At 47.8% G+C, this 20,622-nt stretch overlaps 1 protein-coding gene across 2 annotated transcripts in view; it reads left to right on the forward strand.

Annotated features, from left to right (window-relative positions):
* PRKG1 (protein kinase cGMP-dependent 1) overlaps positions 1 to 20,622 on the forward strand; it is a 367,092-nt gene that overhangs the window by 231,715 nt on the left and 114,755 nt on the right. The window lies entirely within an intron of this gene.

Raw genomic sequence — 20,622 nt, forward strand, 5'->3', positions numbered from 1 at the left:
CTGGAAGTAAAATGGGAGTTGTTAGGAAAGCAGATCTTTAGGTTGCTACAGAATGCAGGTTGGATGGGTAACATAACAATGAAGACAGAAAACCAAAATTTTCACTCATTCGATTTGATTTTCCCAAAGGTTCCTTCAGAGATTTAAGGCTTGGAGAGGATCAATAGTGAATAATCCTGATTATTTGGAGAGCTGGGGGTGCTCACCTGGAGAGAAGAAGGCTCCAGGGAGAGCTCAGAGCCCTTCCAGGGCCTAAAGGGGCTCCAGGAGAGCTGGAGAGGGACTGGGGACAGTGCCAGGACACAGGGAATGACTTTAAAATGAAAGAGGAGAAATTTAGATGGGATATTGGGAATTAGGAATTGTTCCCTGGCAGGGTGGGCAGGCCCTGGCACAGGGTGCCCAGAGCAGCTGGGGCTGCCCCTGGATCCCTGGCAGTGCCCAAGGCCAGGCTGGACAGGGCTTGGAGCTTCCTGGGACAGTGGGAAGTGTCCCTGCCCATGGCAGGGGAAAAAAATTTCAGGTTCATTCCAATCCAAACCATCCCATCATTCTATGAAAAATTACTATATTTTTACATATATTTTTTACATATATTTTCACAGGGCTGGCACTGGATGAGCTTTGAGGTCCCTTCCCACCCAAACCATTCCATGGTTTCATGAAATCCAGTGCCACAGGGTATGGAACAGATTGTTTCATGTCACCAGAATGATCCCAAAGGGAAGGAAGTGTCAGGAATTGTGGGGAAGGGGAGGCCCAGCCTACTGTGAAGCTTTCAGCCATCCCAGTGCTACTCAGGCATTACTAAGCTGTTACTACACCAGGCTTGTCCCAGTTAGTATTGCAGAAGAAAGGGATTTAGGGAAAAGGGAATAGCAACAATCATATCATTAATAAATGTCATTAATGCCATTATTAATAAAATATTAGTTTATAGAAGTAGATATTATTTTAAATGTATATTATATACCACGTGTAATAGAAATATATATGTATATAAAGTATAATATCTACATGGTTCATAGGATTTTTTAGGTTGGAAAAACACTCTAAGATCACTGAGTCCAGCCATTCCCCCAGCACTGCCAAGGCCACCACTGACCATGTCCCCAAGTGCCACATCCACATGGATTTAAACCCCTGCAGTGATGGGGACTCCTCCACCCCCCGGGCAGCTGTGCCAGTGCCTGACCACCCTTTCCAGGAGGAATTTCCCCCAGTATCCCATCTAAACCTGCCCTGGGCCAGCCTGAGGCTGTTCCTCTTGCTCTTGTTCCCTGGGAGCAGGGGGTGAGCACAGTCTGATCTCCAGGGGAGATCTCTCCATGGGATCACCTTCCAGAGGAGCCAGGAAGGTGATCCCATGGGATTGATGCCCTGGGATGAGGGTGGCTGTAACAGCCAGAGGCAGGGAATTAATGCAAGCTGGGATTTGATCTGGGAGCAGAGTCCTGCCCAAGCCACTCCTTGTGGGCTGGAATTCCACTGGGATGGAAATACTCCTGGGAAAGGAATGAAACTCGGGTACTTGGTGAGGTGAGGGATTCCCTGGAGAGGGACAGGAGCTCCATGGGGATGTCCAACAGCTGGAATAGCGTGGCTGAACTTTTTCCAGGTGTCTCTGCTGCTGATTATCAGCAACCCAGCTCAGGAGAGGAAACAGAATCTGCTGATGTGTTTTAGGGGTTTAAAACCCATCCATTCCAGCACTGAAAAGCTTTTCAACAAGCCTGGGAATGGGATCAGCTTTGGGGTGGGAGCTGCTGGAGCAGGCCCCATGCTCACATTTAGCTTTGAAGCTCTGAGCTTTAATAGAGATTTTCCAGAAGATTGTCAGGATTAATTTGGATTCAGGTCCTGCAGAGCCTGCCCAGCTTTAATTTTAAAGCAAATGATGTGAGGAGGAAATCAAGGAGTGTTTCCTCACTCCGTGGCTGTGCTGCTTGAACACAACCTGTGGCTCATTAGAAAGGCCTAAGGAGAGCAAATAAACATTTATTTTATAAAATCTTACTGTTCCAGTTTAGGAATAGTGTTTCTTCCATTTGGAGCACCTGTAGGAAGGTCCTTAAAAAATGTTGCTGCCCACTGGGTCTTCCACTTGGACTCTGGGCATCTTTAGCTGTCTCAAGCTCAGTTTAGATCTCATATGGAACATGAAATACTCATTTTTAGGTCCCATTTGCTACATTAAATGTTCATTTTAAAATCTCATCTGCTACAATAAATTCTCATTTTCAAAGATGCTTTCCTTCAAAATGTTTCTGATGAGAACCAGGATAAATCCTGAAAAGAAGGAGCTTGTTGATTGTTGACTTTATTCTTTGCTTTTGTGGGATTTGGGAATTTTTTTTTACTTTCCTGTATTAATGCATGAATGCAAATGCCCTTGTAAAGAATTAAATTGAGTAAAAAATAAAGGTTTGAATGGTGGCTGCCCACAGAAATGTCAGTGGGGTTGGGCAGGATTTTTTCCTGCTGCTATTAATTTAAAAAGTCCCTCTCTAATTGTGCCATTATCCCAATAACAGAATTATCACCGTCTCCAACAACAGATTTTCACGTGGGAGCAAAGCACAGCAGAAATTAAACTTCTGGGGGTGAAGTGAGGCTGTTCATTTATGGTTTTTTGTTTTAATCCTATTTATCCTGCTGAAAATAAGTGCAGCTGGGTTTCCAGGGCTCTCTGGGAATATCGCCCCAATGGCATCGTGGGTTTGCTGGAGTTTTCCCCAGCAGGAACATCCCACTGGCACAGGGCAGCTGCTGCTCCTTAGGGCCACCCTTAGGTGTCAGTCCATTCTTCTGAAAGCCAGGGGAAAACCAGAAAACCAGGAAAAATCCATTTCCTGGCTGAGAAATCCAGGAGTGCCTTCCCAACGCATCCCGGGCTGGAGTGCTGAATCTCACCTTGCTCCAAGGAGTTGTGCACTAGGAAAAGTTGGGATAACTCCCCTGACTGATGTAAAGCAACTCTTCTGGAGCAAGCAGCAAGGGAATATCCTTCTTCTGAGGAACCAGTCCATGCCTCCCTTCCCAAAATCAGCAGATGATATTTGATGGGATCAAAAGCTGCCCTAATTCCATGGCAGTGCCTGCTCCAAGGAGGGGCTGGAAAAGCCAGCTGGTTTTTGATCCCTGTGAGTACCTGTGTCTTGCTTTGAAAGACAGGTGTGTGCTGAGGAAGGCAGGAGCCTCCCCTGAAATGGAAAATGTAAAACCCCTCCCTCCAAATTATTATAATTCTGAAATTAAAGGGCTCTCAGGCAAAGGTGTGAGGATAGGAATAACAGTTCTTTACTAGGAAAAATAAAAATACAAATGCAATAGTACAAACAAAAAAACCCCAACACTGCCAGAGTCAGACAGGCCCTGACCCCCTGTGTGTCAGGGTGGTGGCACAGTCCCATCCCAGGGTGGTGGCACAGTCCCATCCCAGGGTGGTGGCACAGTCCCATCCCAGGATGGCTCAGGGTGGTGGCACAGTCCCATCCCAGGGGGCTCAGGGTGGTGGCACAGTCCCATCCCAGGGTGGCTCAGGGTGGTGGCACAGTCCCATCCCAGGGGGGCTCAGGGTGGTGGCACAGACCCATCCCAGGGGGGCTCAGGGTGGTGGCACAGTCCCATCCCAGGGGGGCTCAGGGTGGTGGCACAGTCCCATCCCAGGGGGCTCAGGCTGGTGGCACAGCCCCATCCCAGGGGGGCTCAGGGTGGTGGCACAGTCCCATCCCAGGGGGGCTCAGGGTGCTGGCACAGTCCCATCCCAGGGGGGCTCAGCCCTCCTGCAGTGCCAGCTGTGGTTCTGCTGGAGCAGGGATCCTGCACAAGGGGGGAGTTTTCCTCTGCAGCTCCAGGGCTGCTGGAGATGGGCCTGCTCTCCCTCTGGGAATGCAGGGCAGCAGAAAGCTGCTCCTCTGGGAATGCAGGGGGCAAAGGCTGCTGGGCTGTTCCAAACCTCAGATTGGATCCAGGTAGGAATGCTTGGCTCCTCCCCTGGGTGGGGCATCTCCCCATGGGATGGTGGAATTTGATCAGCCCTGCAGGGACACTCACTGGCCATGGACAGAAGATAATTAATAATTAATGGCCATGAACAGCAGAGATCTCCTGGAGGGAGAATTGGCTGTGGGAGAGATAAAGAAAACTGCTCCACCTGGTTTTAACAGCTGGCCCATGAACAGAAGATATCCCCCTGGAGTTATGAGGGGGATGAGTCATGGAAAAGATGAAGAACAGTCCCCCACCTGGTAATAGAATACATATTTTGGTTCCATCTTGCATTGCAACCTAAGACAACCTGCAAGATGAATCAGAGCAGTGACTCCCTTGGAAACTCAGACTTTTGGTAGCTCAGTGTGTCACTAAATCCGTGTTAGGTCAAGGTAGATCATAGAGCAACCAGCAGTGAAAAGGGAAATGTAATTTAGTGGTGTAGGTTTAGTAACTCCTGATGGTACAGGGGGTTTTTGTTGAATTCCTCTCTGGTTTTCAGCCCAAATTGTGCTTTTTGTGTGTAATTGGATATGTTTGTCCTTACACAAGTGCAGGGAGGTCACAGCTGTGCTAAATGCCTCTGTACCTCTCACTGCAGTATTCACTGTCCCAGGCTTACAAGGATTTCTTTTTCAAGCCAATCCCAAAAATCATTCCATTTAATTCAAATCAGAATATTTCAGTTAAGGAAACAACTATTTATTAAATTAATTTGTCCAGGGAATAAAAGTTGGGCTGGGGGGTGGGAACTTGTGCTGTGGCAGGAATTTCCTGCTAAACATAATAAGATCAGAATGCCTTCAAAGAGTAAATATTGCAATTTTTTCTTCCCAAAAAAATGCTTCATAAATGAAAAAAGCTTCCTTCAGTCAAAAGAGGCTGTGGATTCTGGTCTGTGGTGTAAACTCCAATTCCTCCAAGGCCCTGGAAGCAGTCAGGAGAGGGTGAGGGATGTTTGGTGTCACCTTGGAGGCAGGGTCGAGCTTTAGGGGTGGATACTGGGGGGAAATTCCCACTTACACACACAGCCTTGAATCCCAGGATTGGAAAAATTCTTTGGGCAGGCAGGGAAAGGATTCCAGAAGGCTGGATGTGAGAAGCTGCAGAGGGTGGGGACACCCACAGGAGCTCTCTGGACATCCCTGCACCTCCTGGGGTCATCCGTAAAGTGTGAGCCCAGCCTGCCCTCCAGGCTTTGTGGGCTCTCAGTCCCCTGCATGGAAAAGAAGCTCTGGGAACGGCCTCACCTCTTGTCTGCCTGGTGTGTTTGGTTTTTACCAGGTGATTTGAAATCCAGGCTGTGCTGGAGATGTTGAGGGCATGGCCAGGGAAGCAGCTGAGCAGGAGGAGTTGGATTTGCTGTTCCACGGTGCACGGGCAGGCACTGGAGCAGAACTGAAAGGATGCTCCACGGGATCAAACTGTCCATTCCTGCTGCCCTTTAACAGGAAAAATTGTCTTTCTTGTCTTGTGGAGAAGGCCAGGCTCAGGTTTTTCTTGAAATGCTTTTTGTACTGAATTTTTTTGATAGCCAGAGTTTAGTCTCTGTAACCCCTTGTGAGTGCTGGGAGTGGGCAGGAGGGGGCTGGGGCAGATACTGCTCACTGAGAGAGGTTAAATATTGGCCAGACACATTTTAAACTAAGGAAATCCTTATTGGAGGCAATGCACCACAGGGAAAAGGGAGGAGAAAGGAAAGGGAGGCAGAAGGGTCAGGTTCCTGTTGATTCAGGGCGTGATAGAAGGGGAGGATTAATTCCCTCAGTTGTGGTGTCAGCTGGGATTGAAATGTTGGTTAATGCACATTGGAGTAAGTCAATATCTCATTTTAATATTGCTAATTCATAGGGTTAAAGAATGGTTTGGGTTGGAAGGGACATTGAAGGTCCACCCAGTGCCACCCCTGCCATGGGCAGGGACACCTTCCACTGTCCCAGGCTGCTCCAAGCCCTGTCCAGCCTGGCCTTGGGCACTGCCAGGGATCCAGGGGCAGCCCCAGCTGCTCTGGGCACCCTGTGCCAGGGCCTGCCCACCCTGCCAGGGAGGAATTCCTCCCTCACCCCCAATCCAAGCCCCCCTCTTTGCACAGAGCTGTTCCTTGGCACAGTGGAGGGACAGCCCTGGTGTGACCCCATGGGATGTGCTGGTCACAGGCAGTGACTTTGCTCCCACACAGCATCTGTGGGGTCTCAGGTCAGGTGGGTTCAACCCCCTGCCAGGGGGGGTCGGGCTGTGCTGCCAGGGAACAGGGACAGGACAAGGGGAAAGGGGCTCAGGCTGGGCCAGGGGAGGCTCAGCTTGGACAGCAGCAGGAATTTCTGCATGGAAAGGGTGCTCAGGCCTTGGCAGGGGCTGCCCAGGGAGCTTTGCAGTGCCCATCCCTGGAGGTGTCCCAGGAAGGGCTGGAGGTGGCACTCAGTGCTCTGGGCTGGGCACAAGGTGGGCACTGGGCACAGCTGGGACTCCATGGGCTGGCAGGGATTTTCCAGCCTCGGGGATCTCAGGATTCTGTGGGGCACTTCTGGGCTGTGCAGGAATGCTGAATTGCCTTCAGTGGGATGGAGGTAGTTCCAAGGACCAGGGGTTGCAGCCCTGGATGTCCTGGGGAATAAATCCTGGATCCCTGAGGGTTTTGCAGTGTTTACCCTGCTTTTTCAGGTTTTGTTTTTTGGGTTTTTTTTTCCTCTTTCTTTCACCTCAGAGTGTACTTGATGAGATAAACTCTAATTTACTGGCAAGGTTGCTGTACTCCAGGAGATCCTGGCTGTACATTTCCAAGGAGAGCAACACCTCAGTGTCCTTTTCCGCTTTCTTGATTCTGTCAGTGAGGGAAAAAACACCCTCAGAGACCCACTTGTGATCTCCAGAGGCACAAGGCCTGGTTTGGGTTTAATTTGCTGCCTTCTATTTAAAGATTATTCTATTGCTGTGCTTCTACTGAGAATTTGAAAAGATGATGCCAGGAATTAAATCTTGGACTTTTTCCTCTGGTTTTTATCCTTTAAAAATAATGGTGTTTATTTTTACTTGTTACTTTTGTTTTCCAAATCTCTCTTTTTTTTTTTTTTTTTTTTGAAGGAGGAGTGCTGCCTTTTGGGGTTTTTTTTTGGCCATTCCTTCTGCCCTCAATGAGAATCACATTTTACTTTTCAGCACCTGCAGAGTGGGATCTCAGGTACAGATCAACAGGGTGAAATCACTGGTAAAACAAATGTTCTGTGGTTTTCTCCTGATGCAGACAGGCCTGGAATCCAACCCTTAATGGTGTTTCAGAGCCTTCAGGGGTGGTTCCATCTCACATCCTGCCTGTTCAGGGAAAGAAAGCTCCTCTTGTCAGGAATTCTGCATCAAGTCAAGCCCAATCCTGGCTCGTGGCCCAGGTATTCTGAGCTCCAGGGCAAAGCAGGCTGTGACAGGACTTCAGATCCTGTTTTCTGCAGCTCCAGCTCTTCACAGCTCAGTGCAGAACATTAGGCACAACTGGAGATTTATTGAGGTGTTAGGGTTTGTTTGAAGCCACTCATCCTTTCCAAATTATCATTTGGGATTGAAATATTGATGGCTGTGCATAGCAAGGGGATTGTTTTGTGTTGCTTGCTAAAATGTGGAGAAGAGTGGAGTGATGGGAGGGATTGGAGTGAAAGTTTGGGGCTTTTTGCTGCCAGTATTAAAGCAGGTGTAATTATTAAATATTTTAAACATATTATAGAGTGACTTGAAACACAGGGCTCTGAAAGGTGGTGTGATCTCTGAGTGGGGATCTGCAGGAATGCTGAATCTGCATGGCTTCCTTGAGGTTTCCTTCAGGAGGGGATACCTTCAGAAGGCTGGCCTGGAACAGAGGCAGGACAGAGTTAAAGAATAAAGCAGGGATTTATTAAAAGGATCTCCTCCATGGATCCACCTTGGGCAGCACAAGAGCCCAGCCAGGGCTGCACCCAAGGTGAACCAAAATGGGCACAAAATGCACACCCAGTCACGGGGTCTGTCACTTTGATCAGTTCTGCTCCATTTGCATCTTGGAGTTCATTGTTCCATCCCAGCTTTAGCCCAGGCAGTCCCATCCTTGTTTTTCTCTCTCCAGCCCACTGGGTTTGTGCTCCTGGGCTGAGATTTGGCTCATTTGTCCTTGGTCCCAGCTGGAGCAGGAATTGTTTTGTCTCCTTGCTCTGTGCAGAGAGCTCATCCCTTAATGTGAAGCTCAGACCCACACACTAAAGCAGCACAGAACCTGAAAAATAGAAAAACTCAAACCTGAGGCATCACTGCCCCAAAATAGTGAGGCAAGACTTGTTTGGGTGTTGTTTTGCTGAGACTCTCTGGAGCTGTGACTGTCAGCTCTAGGAAATGCTCAGGGCAGTTGTTCCCTCCCTTGCTGGGCCAGAGGAGAGAGGAACAACCGTGCTTGTTATTCAAGTATTAAAAATGATGAGTTGTGGTGAATTGGAAAGGATGAGACATCTGGAGGTGGAATGCAACAGATTTTACCCCTTAATTTATAAACCAATCCTGGAACTGTTGGAAACTATCAAGTGGTTTGATGTTCATCCCTGTCCCTCTCTGGTATGACTGCAGCTGTCCTCAGGTTGTGGTGCTCCCCTCGTGTCTCCCACACAAAGCCCCTCAGGGTGCCACCAGGGTGCCTCTGAAGGACCTTGGCTCCTGCTCAGTGATCAGGATTGGATTATTCATCACTGGATTGGAAACCAAGGCCAAAACAGAAGCACAGGTTTAGGACTCATTGCACCTGACTCCCTCAGCCTCAGCAAAGGATGCTCACCTTAAGCAGGATCAATGTGATTTGGCACTTTGGGTCTGTCCCTTCACCTTCTTCTTGAAGTTTCCCTGACCCATTAAGCTCCCCTTCCTCTCCAGAGGTGTTTTGGGAACCCTTGCACAGCGTGCAGCCATTTGATTACCACAGATATTTCAGAGCTCATCCTGGTGCCTGACACTTCTCATAAAAGGCCATTTATTCCCCTACCCAGCCTGTTGTCACCCAGACAGTGCCTATTCTTGTGTCCATCTTCCTGCTCAGCTAACAAACAGACCCCTGCCAAAGCAGCTGACAGCCTGCTCTCCTCAGAGGAGAAGGATTTCAGCAGGGCCAGCAGTCTGCTTGGAGATATTTTGCTTTTTGATCTCCAGTCTGCTTGGAGATATTTTGCTTTTTGAGTTCCAGGTAAGGAGCTCTCCATACAGGGGCAGAAATGCAGATGGAGGCTTCCAAACTCTCTTTCCTCTTGCCTGGCTCGTGACCACATCAGCTCGTGTGTGATAAGAGGATTACTGTCTGTATCTTTAGGATTATTTTTCAAATGAGGGAGGAACCTGAGCGTTTCTGGACAGGTCAGAGGCTGAAGTTTAGCTTCTCTGTCGTGTTTTTCTGTCTCTTCTAAAAAGAAATGCCTCAATTTCCCTGCAGTGTTCTGGATTGCATCTGATTAGCCATGGAAGTCCATGGGGGGAGAAGTGCTCCTGTGGGAATGTTGGGTCTGCCAGGGTCAGGGATGCCTTTGGGTGGTGTTTGCTGGGATTTCCTCTCCTTGCAAAACTGTTCCTTGGCTTGGGTTTATGATGAAAAACCAGCTGAGGTCTCTGGTGTAACATTTTAGAGAATTCCAAAGGAAACTGGGCTAAAATATGCTAAAATCCATGGAATGTTAGGGAGAGAAAGTCGAGGGAAAAGGGCCTTTTTCTGCACAGCTGGTGGAAAAGTTTGAGCACGGCCCAATTACGAGGGGGATGTCTCAGGCTTCATGTTTGAAAACTCTGTCTCTAAAACTGCCTTTGGAGCCTGATGAAAACTGGAGTCTGCCTGCAAATCCACAATGCCAAGCAAAGCCTTCTGGAGGAGCATTAATTTGATGGAAAATGCAGCTTTGGGGCTGAATAAATCATCGGCAGGCTGCTTCAGAAATGAACAATTTCATCTCTCAGGGTGCTGGATCCCTCCCAGGATGAAGAGGGCAGAGCAGAGGGTGGGGTTGGTTTGGGGTCAGACAAGCTGGGGACACTGCTGCCTGCAGCATTTGGAAGCTGAGGATGGATGATTAAATGGGCTGGAATTTGGCAGGGCTGGCAGGCCTGGAGAGGGGTAATTAATGGCTTTGATGTTTGCTTGGTGCCAGGGAAAGGCAGAGGGTGGTTGGGGTTGATGTGAGGCAGATGCTCCACATCTCCTCTCACACTGCTCAAGGCCACTCCTCGAGGGCTCTCTCCAGTTCTGGGCACCCCCAGCTCCCTCCTGGAGCTCCAGCCCCTTCCCCAGCTCTGTTCTGCTCCAGCCCTTTGTCATGAGGAGCTCAAAATGAAACTTCCAAGGGATGCACTTGAGGGCCTCAGGGTGCTGGCAGGGCTCACAGTGAGTGTTCAATGTTTGCTGAGTTTCTCAGCTGTCCCTTCTAGCTGGTCCCTGAATTCCTGCCCATGATGTGACAGCATTCCCAAAGTCTCCAAGCCTCAGGTTGGAGTGGAGGTAGAAAACCTCAGATCCCAGCAGGAATTGCAGTGTCCATCAATACTCAGTAGGTAACTTGGAGTTCCTCTTCTTTTCATGAAGGATTCATTGAAGTTTCAATTTGCTGTGTAGCTCTTTAGGGTTTCCTGAGTGGGTTTTTAGTACAAAGCCCCAGCATTTTGCTCTGAAGCGTTTTAGGGTTTCCTGAGTGGGTTTTTAGTACAAAGCCCCAGCATTTTGTTCTGAAGCTTTTCAGGGTTTCCTGAGTGGGTTTTTAGTACAAAGACCCAGCATTTTGCACATCCAGGACTTCAGCCTTGTTGAGAACAGCCTCTGCCACAGCTGCTTTCTCCTGGCACCAATTCCCAGGAGTTCAGTAACGTGGAGGGGGATGGAGACACACTTTGGGTTCTGTTAGAAAGGGGGATTTAGAAACAGAGCTGTGAAATGAATTCCCTGGCCTGAAACACGAGTGGAAGTTCGATTGCCATGGCTGGGGAAGAGGGGAGAACTTGAGATAAATGGAATTGTGCCTACAAAGTAATGGAGTGCTTGGGTGGTGGCAATTCTTTTAAGAAATAGGTGACCCTGGGATAAGAGAAATTCACTGGCCATGGCCACCTTCCTGTCATGGGCTGATCAAAAACACCATGGCAAAAGCCAAGGCAAGGTGTTAGTCCTTCACATGGTCTAATTGGTGGGAATTGGGTGGGAATCAGAAAGCTCCAGTGCAGATTTGATGCTGTCACTTAAACCCACTTAGACTAGGAAGAGGTGGGGTTTTCTCCCTGCTGGAAAAGGCTGGGGCATAATTGGTTTTTTCATTTTATTTTTTAAATTTATATTTTCTTATGACAAAGCGTCGTGAAAATGCATTTCAGTAAGAACAAAAATTTCATCAGGAGTCTGGTGAGCTGTCACTTTATTTAACTCTTAACCAGCACAGAGCCCTTGAGGTGTGTGTTGGGATGAGCTTGGTGAGATCCTGGTGTGCTGGTTGGAATCCTCTGGGGAGGGAGATGTGGCCAAGCCTCTGTTTGTTCAGGCAAAACCAAAATAGCACAGGCTGGCTCTGAGGAGCTTTGAAATAAAGGGAATTATTACTTCCCCTGCAGAGGGAGTGTAAAATGATTGAGTTCATCCAGACCCTTCTGACAGAGGGATTTTAATGTCTGTCAGTGATCTGGGTGAAACAGTTGCTGAGTGCAGCCAAATCATGTCCTATATACAAATTTAAAAAAAACCCCAAACCCAAATCAAGAGGAAAAATAGGGACAATCTTTGGAAGCACCTTGTAGCACAGGACCTGGGGGCACATCTGCACTGTGAAGTGTGTGAGAGTCTGAAGGCCAAGCTAAGCAAAGATCTGGGCACAATTCTAAACTAAAAGCTCATTAACTCCAGCTCTGTGTTGCTTTGACCCCTGGGATGTGCATGAGGACACCCCTGGATGCTCCTTGGCAGGGAATTAGAGCTAATTTTGGCCTTGACATTACAGAATGATGCTGCTGGAGATGAAGCCCTGGCTCAGGAAAAGCCCCTGCCTTGCTGTTTGGGTGCAATGGGGGAAATATTGTGGCAATATTTCCTCACATTCACGGGATAACAGCCATGATTCATGAGGAAATGGGATCATTCCTGTGTTTAGGTTGTGTTTAGGTTGGATCTCTGCAGAACTGGAGGCTGGAGGATATATAAATATGGCATTAATGCAGTGAGTTGGTGTCTATACAATTTATATCCTGTGTGCTGCTGCCTTGCAATTATTTGTGTCACATGCCTGCAGCTTGGTGAGCTCATCAATGGCTGATCTGGCAGGTAAAGCAAGAAACTTGGCTTAAATCAGGATTTTAAATGATTCCTAAGGTGGTTTAGGGAGCTTTTGCCCTTTCTTTGCTCAGAGTGGCAGGTTCTTTCCTGTTTTTTTTTTCCTGGAGAAAGCCTCAACAACCTCTGTAATTGCTGGTGGAGCAAAGGGAGGGTGTCAGATCATTCCTTACTGAGTTGCTTCCCTCTCAGAGTGGAATCATCTCTGCTTTTAGCCACCTGCTCTCTCTCAGTCTCACTGGGGTTACCTCTGTGTGCTGTCAGAGTTGCACCCAGGTGGATGAGAGCAGGGAGGACATGGTGGATGTGTTTTTAGAAGGTGATGGATGGTGGTGGCTCCTCCAGCTTGTCCTCGGGGTGGCTTTTGTATCCCTCTGTGATTCACATCATTCCCAATATTCCACCTGTCCTCTGGAATTTGGGGCAAGGTGAGCAGTAAGTGAAGGTGATGGGGTTTATTCTCCTCCTTAATTATCCCAGGGCATGAAATTGAGCTGGGATTTTAAGAGGTGAAAACCCCCCAGTTTGCAGTTTGTTCTGGCATGAAGCAGTAACCATTCCCAGGAAGAAACTCCACGGGGAATATAATAAAAGTGAGATTTACATCTGTTTAATCCAACAGCTGTCTTTTCCAAACCAAAACCAACCCATATTTGAATTAAAACTCATCAAGAACTGCTCAACAATGCCAGGAATGTTTGTTTCAATATTTGTTGCAACAGAGTTGTGCAGTTTTGACCCTTCCAAACCTTGGGTGCTCCCACAGTTTGCCAGGTGGATTTGTTTGGAAGATGTACAAATTGGGTAAATTCTTGTTTCTGTGCTTGAAGATTAGAAATGATTCTGTTCGTGCCCATCTCCCATCATCTCTCCCGAGTGAAGTTCACATCCTCTACCTGGTAATTGTTGTGTTTTGTCTCAGCAGAGCCCAGGAAAGATGAGGCACAAAGGCTTTAATGTGATTACAGAGAGCTGTTAAATGTGCATCTCGTTATGTGGAGTGTCTGGAGGCCTGGCAGGCTGCCTTCCCCACACAGGCAGTGCTCTCCCCTCGTGAAAGGATAGATACAGAAATATTGATCTAAAGATAGGCAATAATTAGCACCAAAGAAGATGTTTCAGGAAGAAGCCCCTGGCACTGTGGGATCTTGTTCAGAAGTTGTTGCTGAGCATGAAATCACTGCTGAGTAAAATGAGCTGATTTGATCACTAAATGCCCAGAGATTATAAATTTGGTAAATTGATTATTTACTCTTTTGTGCCCCTAACTCCCAGTGGATCTCGTTGTGTCACAGAAAATTCTCAGTGGTGGGAGCCTGGGGCAGGAGTTTGGTTCAGGAGCTGAGCAGGACCAGGGAAAGGCTTTTAACCTTTGGCATCTTCCCCTTTATGGAATGGGAAGAGTTAAATTTGGGTTGATTTGAGGAAAGCAGAGAATGTGGCTCCTCTTTGGGAGCTTCCAGCTGAACTCAAACTGGGACCTTCACCGAAGTGGAGAGCAATGGAGCTCTGCCCTTTTTTCCATTTGTTTGGAGCCAAAAATTAGGGACTTGTCTCTGGGAGTTCAAAATCGAGTTCTTTTCTCACTCCTGAGCTGCCCTGAACCTGCTGCTCAGGGTGGAATGGCTGGAATCCCTGGGAATGCTCAAGACCAGGTTGGACTCTGGGGCTTGGAGCAGCCTGGGCCAGTGGAAGGTGTCCCAGCCCATGGCAGGGGTGAGAATGGATGGGCTTTGAGGTCCTTCCCAACCCAAACCATTCCATGGATTTCTGATTCCATGGCCAAGGCTGGACCCCAGGCCTGTGGTAACCAAAGTCAGTCAGTTCTGAGGTGGGAAGAGGAGGGATTTTTAATAGCCCCCTCCAATGAAAAATTAATCTGTGCCAGCAAAAAGATGGATCTTAATTTCTGCATCTGGACTCAATTTGTAGGCTTCTCCTGGGATTCTGGAGAAGAGTTAATGACTCACAATGTACTTAATTACCTGTAAATTACTTTATGCTGAGCAGACAGAAAATAAGAGTTGGGCAGAGAGTGATGAAAGTTCTTTAGCCAAGACAAAAATGAAAAAGGAGAGCAGAAGCACTGTGGTACCCCAGCTGACAATGACAAGTCCAGAAAAAAGGTGGATTTGTATAGAACCATAGAATCCCAGAAAGAATTTAGCTGAAGGGCCTTAAAGCCCATCCAGTGCCACCCCCGCCACGGCAGGGACACCTTCCACTGTCCCAGGCTGCTCCAAGCCCTGTCCAACCTGGCCTTGGGCACTGCCAGGGATCCAGGGGCAGCCCCAGCTGCTCTGGGCACCCTGTGCCAGGGCCTGCCCACCCTGCCAGGGAACAATTCCTCCCCAAAATCCCATCCATCCCTGCCCTCTGGCACTGGGAAGCCTTTAGAAAGTAAAGGACAAGGGCAGCAGCTGCCTGGGCTGGGTTTTCCAAGGACACCTGGCATGGTGAAGTCAGGGATGAGTTTCTGGGCCATAAATAAGTGTGGAAGTTCTGTCCTGAGTGGGATGAGATTTAAAATGCTCATAAATGCTCATCAGAAAAGGAGTCACATGGATAATGTGGCTGCCTGGGCAGGATCACCAACATGGAATGGTGGTTTTGGTTTGTTTTTATTTCAGGGAGTTAATTCTGCTTTCACACTGGAGCCACGCTGTTGTTAATACTGGTACAAATCCCATTTTTGAAGCAAGCCTTAGTCATGCTACTAATGGGAGCATTTTCTCTTCAGCACCTTTAAAAGTTCTCTAAATGGTGCCATTTGTGCTCTGATATCTTAATGTTTTTATGTCCAGGCAGAGACGGGTCTGGTTTTCCTGCGCCGAGTCCATTTGCACATCATAATGATCATTTTATGCATTTGTCCTCTCCTTGCATGGGATGAATTTTTAATGTGCAGGCAGAGGGTGACATTTTTATTGCTTTTACGGGCATCAGGAATGCATTTTAAATTCAATTATGTACTGTCTCTAGAAATACCACACAAGTGACTTGCCAATAAATACATCTCGTGGATTACTGGAAACTAACGGGGACAGTAATCACTGGAATAACTTCACTGGGCCAATTTTTGTCACTCCAAAAAATACAGGTTAGTGCATATTAGGAGGAATAATTCAAGCTTCATATAGACACTGATAAACCAGCATAATTATTTCTGGAAGGAGATGAAAAGAGTTTGTGCAGCTCAATGGAGACAAACTCACTGGGTGCCCCAGCAGCTCGATGTGCAATTAGAAATCAGTGTTTTAAAGGGTAGGGGAAGTCAGAAAAGGGCATTCCAAGCACTGAGCACGAGCTCAAAGAACTCACAGGATTTGTGCTGTGGAATTGAGCTGGAGATGAAGACAAATCAGGCTTAGGCTGGAACGTCCTCAGAGGGATGGTAAAAAATCCTGAAGTTGTTAATAATTGAGCAAATTCCAGCTGACCTGCCGTGAATCACTGTTCTGTTAAGCTGCTGACAAGGAGGGGGAGCAGAACCAGCTGGCCAGAGCACACCAGGAATCAATCAGAATCTGGTTTAACAAGAAAATCCAAACCACTGGAAAACTGGGAAGATAAAACTCAAAGCAAATTGGGACCCGTGGGTGCAGGCACACACATCCGTAGGCATGGGATTTGGAATGCTTTGTGGGGAGATAGAGGGAGGTGTTGAAAATAAAACAATGTCACTTGAAACGAGTAATTAAGAGTGTAAGTGCTTATCCAGAGGAGGGAAATGCAGGAGGAATCAGCATTTGCTCCCAGGGCATGGAATAACAGAGTGGTTCATGTTTGCAGGGATCATCTGCTCCAAACCCTCCTTTCAAACAGCTGAGCTTGAGCTGACCCCACCACCACCCCAGAGGAATCTGGAGGGAGCAGATGCCCTGTCCAGCACAGCCTCCATTCCTCTGCAGCTGTAGGATGGGAGATGTCAGCAGCTCCTGGATCCTCTGAGGGAATCAGGATTGCAATCTGGATTTTTCTGTCCAGGCTAATGGGATTTACCCTTCCAACGACACCAGGAATCCAGGACCTTCTGTTCCCCCGTGTTCCAGGTTGAACTGATGTTTAGTAAATCCCAGTCCTTCACAAAGTGTTCCCAGCACTGTCTCCATGAGGTTCTAGATCTAAGGGACAATGGATAAGGGGCAGTGTCCCTGAGCCTCTGAGCTCCACTGCAGCCCCCACTGGATTTGGATTGGAGAAAGGTAAAAGCCCCTCTTGATAAGAAAATATCCAGCCTTGGGTCCTTGGCTCCCTCCTGGACAGGGCTCTGCCCCACATGGTGCCGTTCCAGTCCTTTCCCTATTGCTGGAAATGGGGGAATGAGAAAAAAATCTCAGTTTATGGGGTTTCTAAATCCAGTGGGCTTTGCCTTCCTTCACCTGTAGATGATCTTTGCCTCCTGGTCTTCCTCCCATATGGATAATAACCACTCTGAATCCATATTAAGTGACAAATGTGTTATTCCAATGACGCTTAATGGGATTTTTGGGGGGATGTTATTGGGAAAAACCAATTTTAAATCAATCCTTGTGTGCCCACCCCGATGCTGCTGCCCTGATCTCTGTTCCTGGTCCACAGCTAAGCTGTTGAGCACGTGTGGGCCATTAAAGGGAATTTTATTAGACATTAATCACCCCAGAGGAGTAAACTGAGTCATCTGCAAACATGTGGAATGATCATCAATAAATCAGAAATGACAGGGAACCAGGAATGGATTTATGGAAGTGCTTTCAGCACCTGTTGCTGGCTCCTTTTAACAGTATTTTGATATCTGTCAATGAGTCAAATTTTAATCTGAAGTGTTTCCTTCTAAACACATTGAATGGTGGTTTTAATCAGGATGCAATGTGGCCTTGCATAAATCAGTGTACAGAAAATAAGAGCTGCAGGACAGTCATAATCGTATCGTGGTGACCTTCTTTCAATGAAAAAATAAAATAAAAGAGAGCTGACTGGCATAAATTATATTTTAAAATCAGTTTTGATGGGCTGGTGGAGCCACTGTTGGATGAGGATGGGCTCTGGGAATGGATGCTGCTCTGGGAAAAGAGGCAGGGCAGGATATCCTGGATTACATGGCTCAGGGCAAAAATTCAGCCCAAAAAACTGGGTTCATTCCTTTTGGATCCATCTTCCCTGTCCCTTCCCTGACCTCCTCACGGGATAAAGTGGGGTCAGGTTTCCCTTCTGTTTGCTTCACGTCCGCCACAGAAACCCTGGAATTCTGTCCTGCCTTTGATTATTTCTCTGTCCAAATATCAACCAGGAAGGCCACAGATGTTCCCAGACACCCCAGTTGTGGGATTGTCTTCATCACTTTTGGAACAGGACAGGAGGAAGAGGTTTGGAGGTTCAGCCATGGGCCTAGGGAATGATGGAGCCGGGTGCTGGGGGAATTCCCTTCCTGGGATACAGAGACAACCCCGTCATCTGCTGACCTTTTGTCATCTGTTGAACAGCAATTAATGAAACAAATTGGTGGAATTTAGTGAAGCTTTCATGTTGGAGAAAATAATGGAAAAGGGAAAATGCTGGAGGGAGCAAAATGAAACATCTGTTGGGATTCAAGCGGGGATGGATCCAATGGTTGTTGGATCCAAAGGAAATGTCCCCAGGAATAATTTCTCTCTAATGGCAGGACAGGGGCTGTTCCATGGATCGAGTGATCCATGGCTGGTCAGTCTCACTGGTGACCAGTGACCAGAAGGTTCTTCCCCTTTTCCAAACTGCTTTGGACCTGGAATGCTGCACTTCCCCCTCATGGATCATCCAAACCCAAGATGCTCCAGTTGGAACCTTGGGTGTCCTGCTCCCAACAGGACTGGGATGAGCCTGGATGTAGGATCAAAAACTGAGGGTTGGATTTGGGATCACCAGCCCCAGATGGGCTGTGCTCGGAGAAGAAGCCAGGACTGGGATGAACCTGGATGTAGGATGAAGAATTAGGGTTGGATTTGGGATCACCAGCCCCAGATGGGCTGTGCTCGGAGAAGAAGCCAGGACTGGGATGAACCTGGATGTAGGATGAAGAATTAGGGTTAGATTTGGGATCACCACCAGCCCCAGGTGGGCTGTGCTGGGAGAAGAAGCCAGGACTGGGATGAACCTGGGTGCAGGCTCGAGAATAGAGGGTTGGATTTGGAATCACCAGCCTGGGAGAGGAAGCTGAGAGGGTTTGACAGCAGCAGAACACAATTATATGGAATTACTGCAATTGGCTTCCCAGCACAGAGGGTTTTTCTGTTTATTTTGGGTTTTATGTTGCCCATTATGCTGCTCGCCTGTCTCTAATATTCCCAAGATTATGTTTTCATAAACAATTGTATTTTCGAGCTGTGTGTGGAATCTGTCAGGCTTTATTTGATTATTTCTCCAATGCAGCCCAGGCCCCTTGAAAATCCTCGACCTTTAATTCATTTCCAGCTGCAGAGGCTTTGCTGTGCATTGGGAATTTTGGTCTCCAAGAGGGAGAATCAACAGAGTTGTAAGGTCTGGGATTAAATTATCCTTCTCCTTTCTTTAATTCAATAAAGGACTCAGGCTTATCCTGGAGAAAGGGATGTCCCACCTATGGCTTTAGAGGTGCTTTAAAAACATTTGGGATTCTGTGCTGGTAATAAATCCCAGGAGAGGGGTTTTGGAATCATAGAGCTGGGCTGGTTTGGGTGTCCTGGGGGTCTTGCTGGGGGTCCCTGTGGTTGGCAGAGCACTGCTTATTTGTGGGAAGGTCCCAAATGCCTCTGAGGTGGATTTTCATGGGGCCGATCCCAGGATTTCATCCTGGCATGCTTGTGCTGGGTTCTCACCATTAAAAAACAAAATTCTTTGGATTTTGGTGCCGTGTTTTGTGGCTTATTTCTCTGGGAGGTAACTAAATCATTCTTGAAGTCTCTTCTCATTGGTGAGCTCAGAATGATCCTCTGGTGATCACTTAGGAGGGATTTTCTTTGGAGTTGTCCCTCCATAAATCATCTCAGATGTATCAGCCAGAGTGAGGAGCTCAAGGTTGCTCCCAAACCCAGTCTGGGATTTGGTGATGCTGCCAACCACGGGGTCACCCCTGCCAGCTCCCAGCCTAGGAATGTGTCGGGCAGGACATCCATGTTTTTATATTCTTCTCACAGTAACTAACAACAAGAACAAAAGGTAGATATTGAGGTGTTTTAATGCAGAGCCTGGGCCCTGCTCTGCCCCTCCTGCCCCCAGGGACAGCCAGGCCTGAGGGCCCCTCTCAGCTGGGGCTCCTCTCCAGGCTGGGCAGCCCCAGCTCCCTCAGCCTTCCCTGGGCCCCCAGCTGCTCCAGGCCCTTCCCAGCTCCAGCAGCTCCTGTTCCTTCCAGGTCCCTTTGCTTTGGGGAAGTTGCCCAGGAGAATGTGAAAAGCTGGTGATTCAGAGGATGTTCAAAACATTTACAGCTTGTCTTTCTTTTGTGTACATGTAATTCTGAAGGCAGCAAGTGATGGTGATCTCTGTGATATGTTCATTTCATGGGGGTGGCTAAAAGGAGGACGCAGCAGCAAACAGGGCTGTGCTTGGAGAGGGTGTCAGTGCCTCCATGAAAAAGAGATTATTATTATTATGATGCTGTCAAGTGCAGCAGAGATCTCTCAGACACAAAACTCCTGCCTTCATTTGGTCTTGGATATGATGTAAATACCCAGTTTGGAGGAAAGAGAGACAACAGACCGTGCATGCAAATGCCACTTGTCCCTTATTTACACTCACAGCGATTTTGACACATTCACCAGTGTTAAGGATCTCTTTTGAGGCACACTACGAGAATCAGTCCCAGAAATCTTTTGTTTTCTACCTTGTGTGAGGTGATGGTCTTTGTTGGACTTCATTCTGGCACTCCAGGGTTGCAAGGCCAGGCTGGACAGGGCTTGGAGCAGCCTGGGACAGTGGAAGGTGTCCCTGCCCATGACAGGGGTGGCACTGGATGGGCTGCAAGGTCCCTCCCAACCCAAACCATCCTGGGATTCTGTGGTTCAGTCAAGAAGCAGAAAATTTCCTTGGTGCACCCACTCTGGGTCTGTCCAGAGGTTGAAGGGGGAGGTTTCATTCCCCATGAAATGTCCTAGACAAAGGGAAAAAAATACAGGAGAGAAACTCCTTGACAGCAAACTGTTTTGAAGAGGTAATTACAGTGCAAGCCAAAGACAATTTAATTTCAGCTGTATTGCAAATGCAGGATCATAAAAATCAGTGTTCAGGGCTATGAGGCTTTGCATGACAGCTTTTATCTTTAATCACCAGTGTATTTATATCAAACACAGTGTGGCCAGATGGACCAGGGCAGTGATTGTCCCTCTGGGCTGGCCCTGCTCAGGGACCTC

Source organism: Serinus canaria, chromosome 6 (assembly GCF_022539315.1).
Source record: "Serinus canaria isolate serCan28SL12 chromosome 6, serCan2020, whole genome shotgun sequence".
NCBI classification, from domain to species: domain Eukaryota; kingdom Metazoa; phylum Chordata; class Aves; order Passeriformes; family Fringillidae; genus Serinus; species Serinus canaria.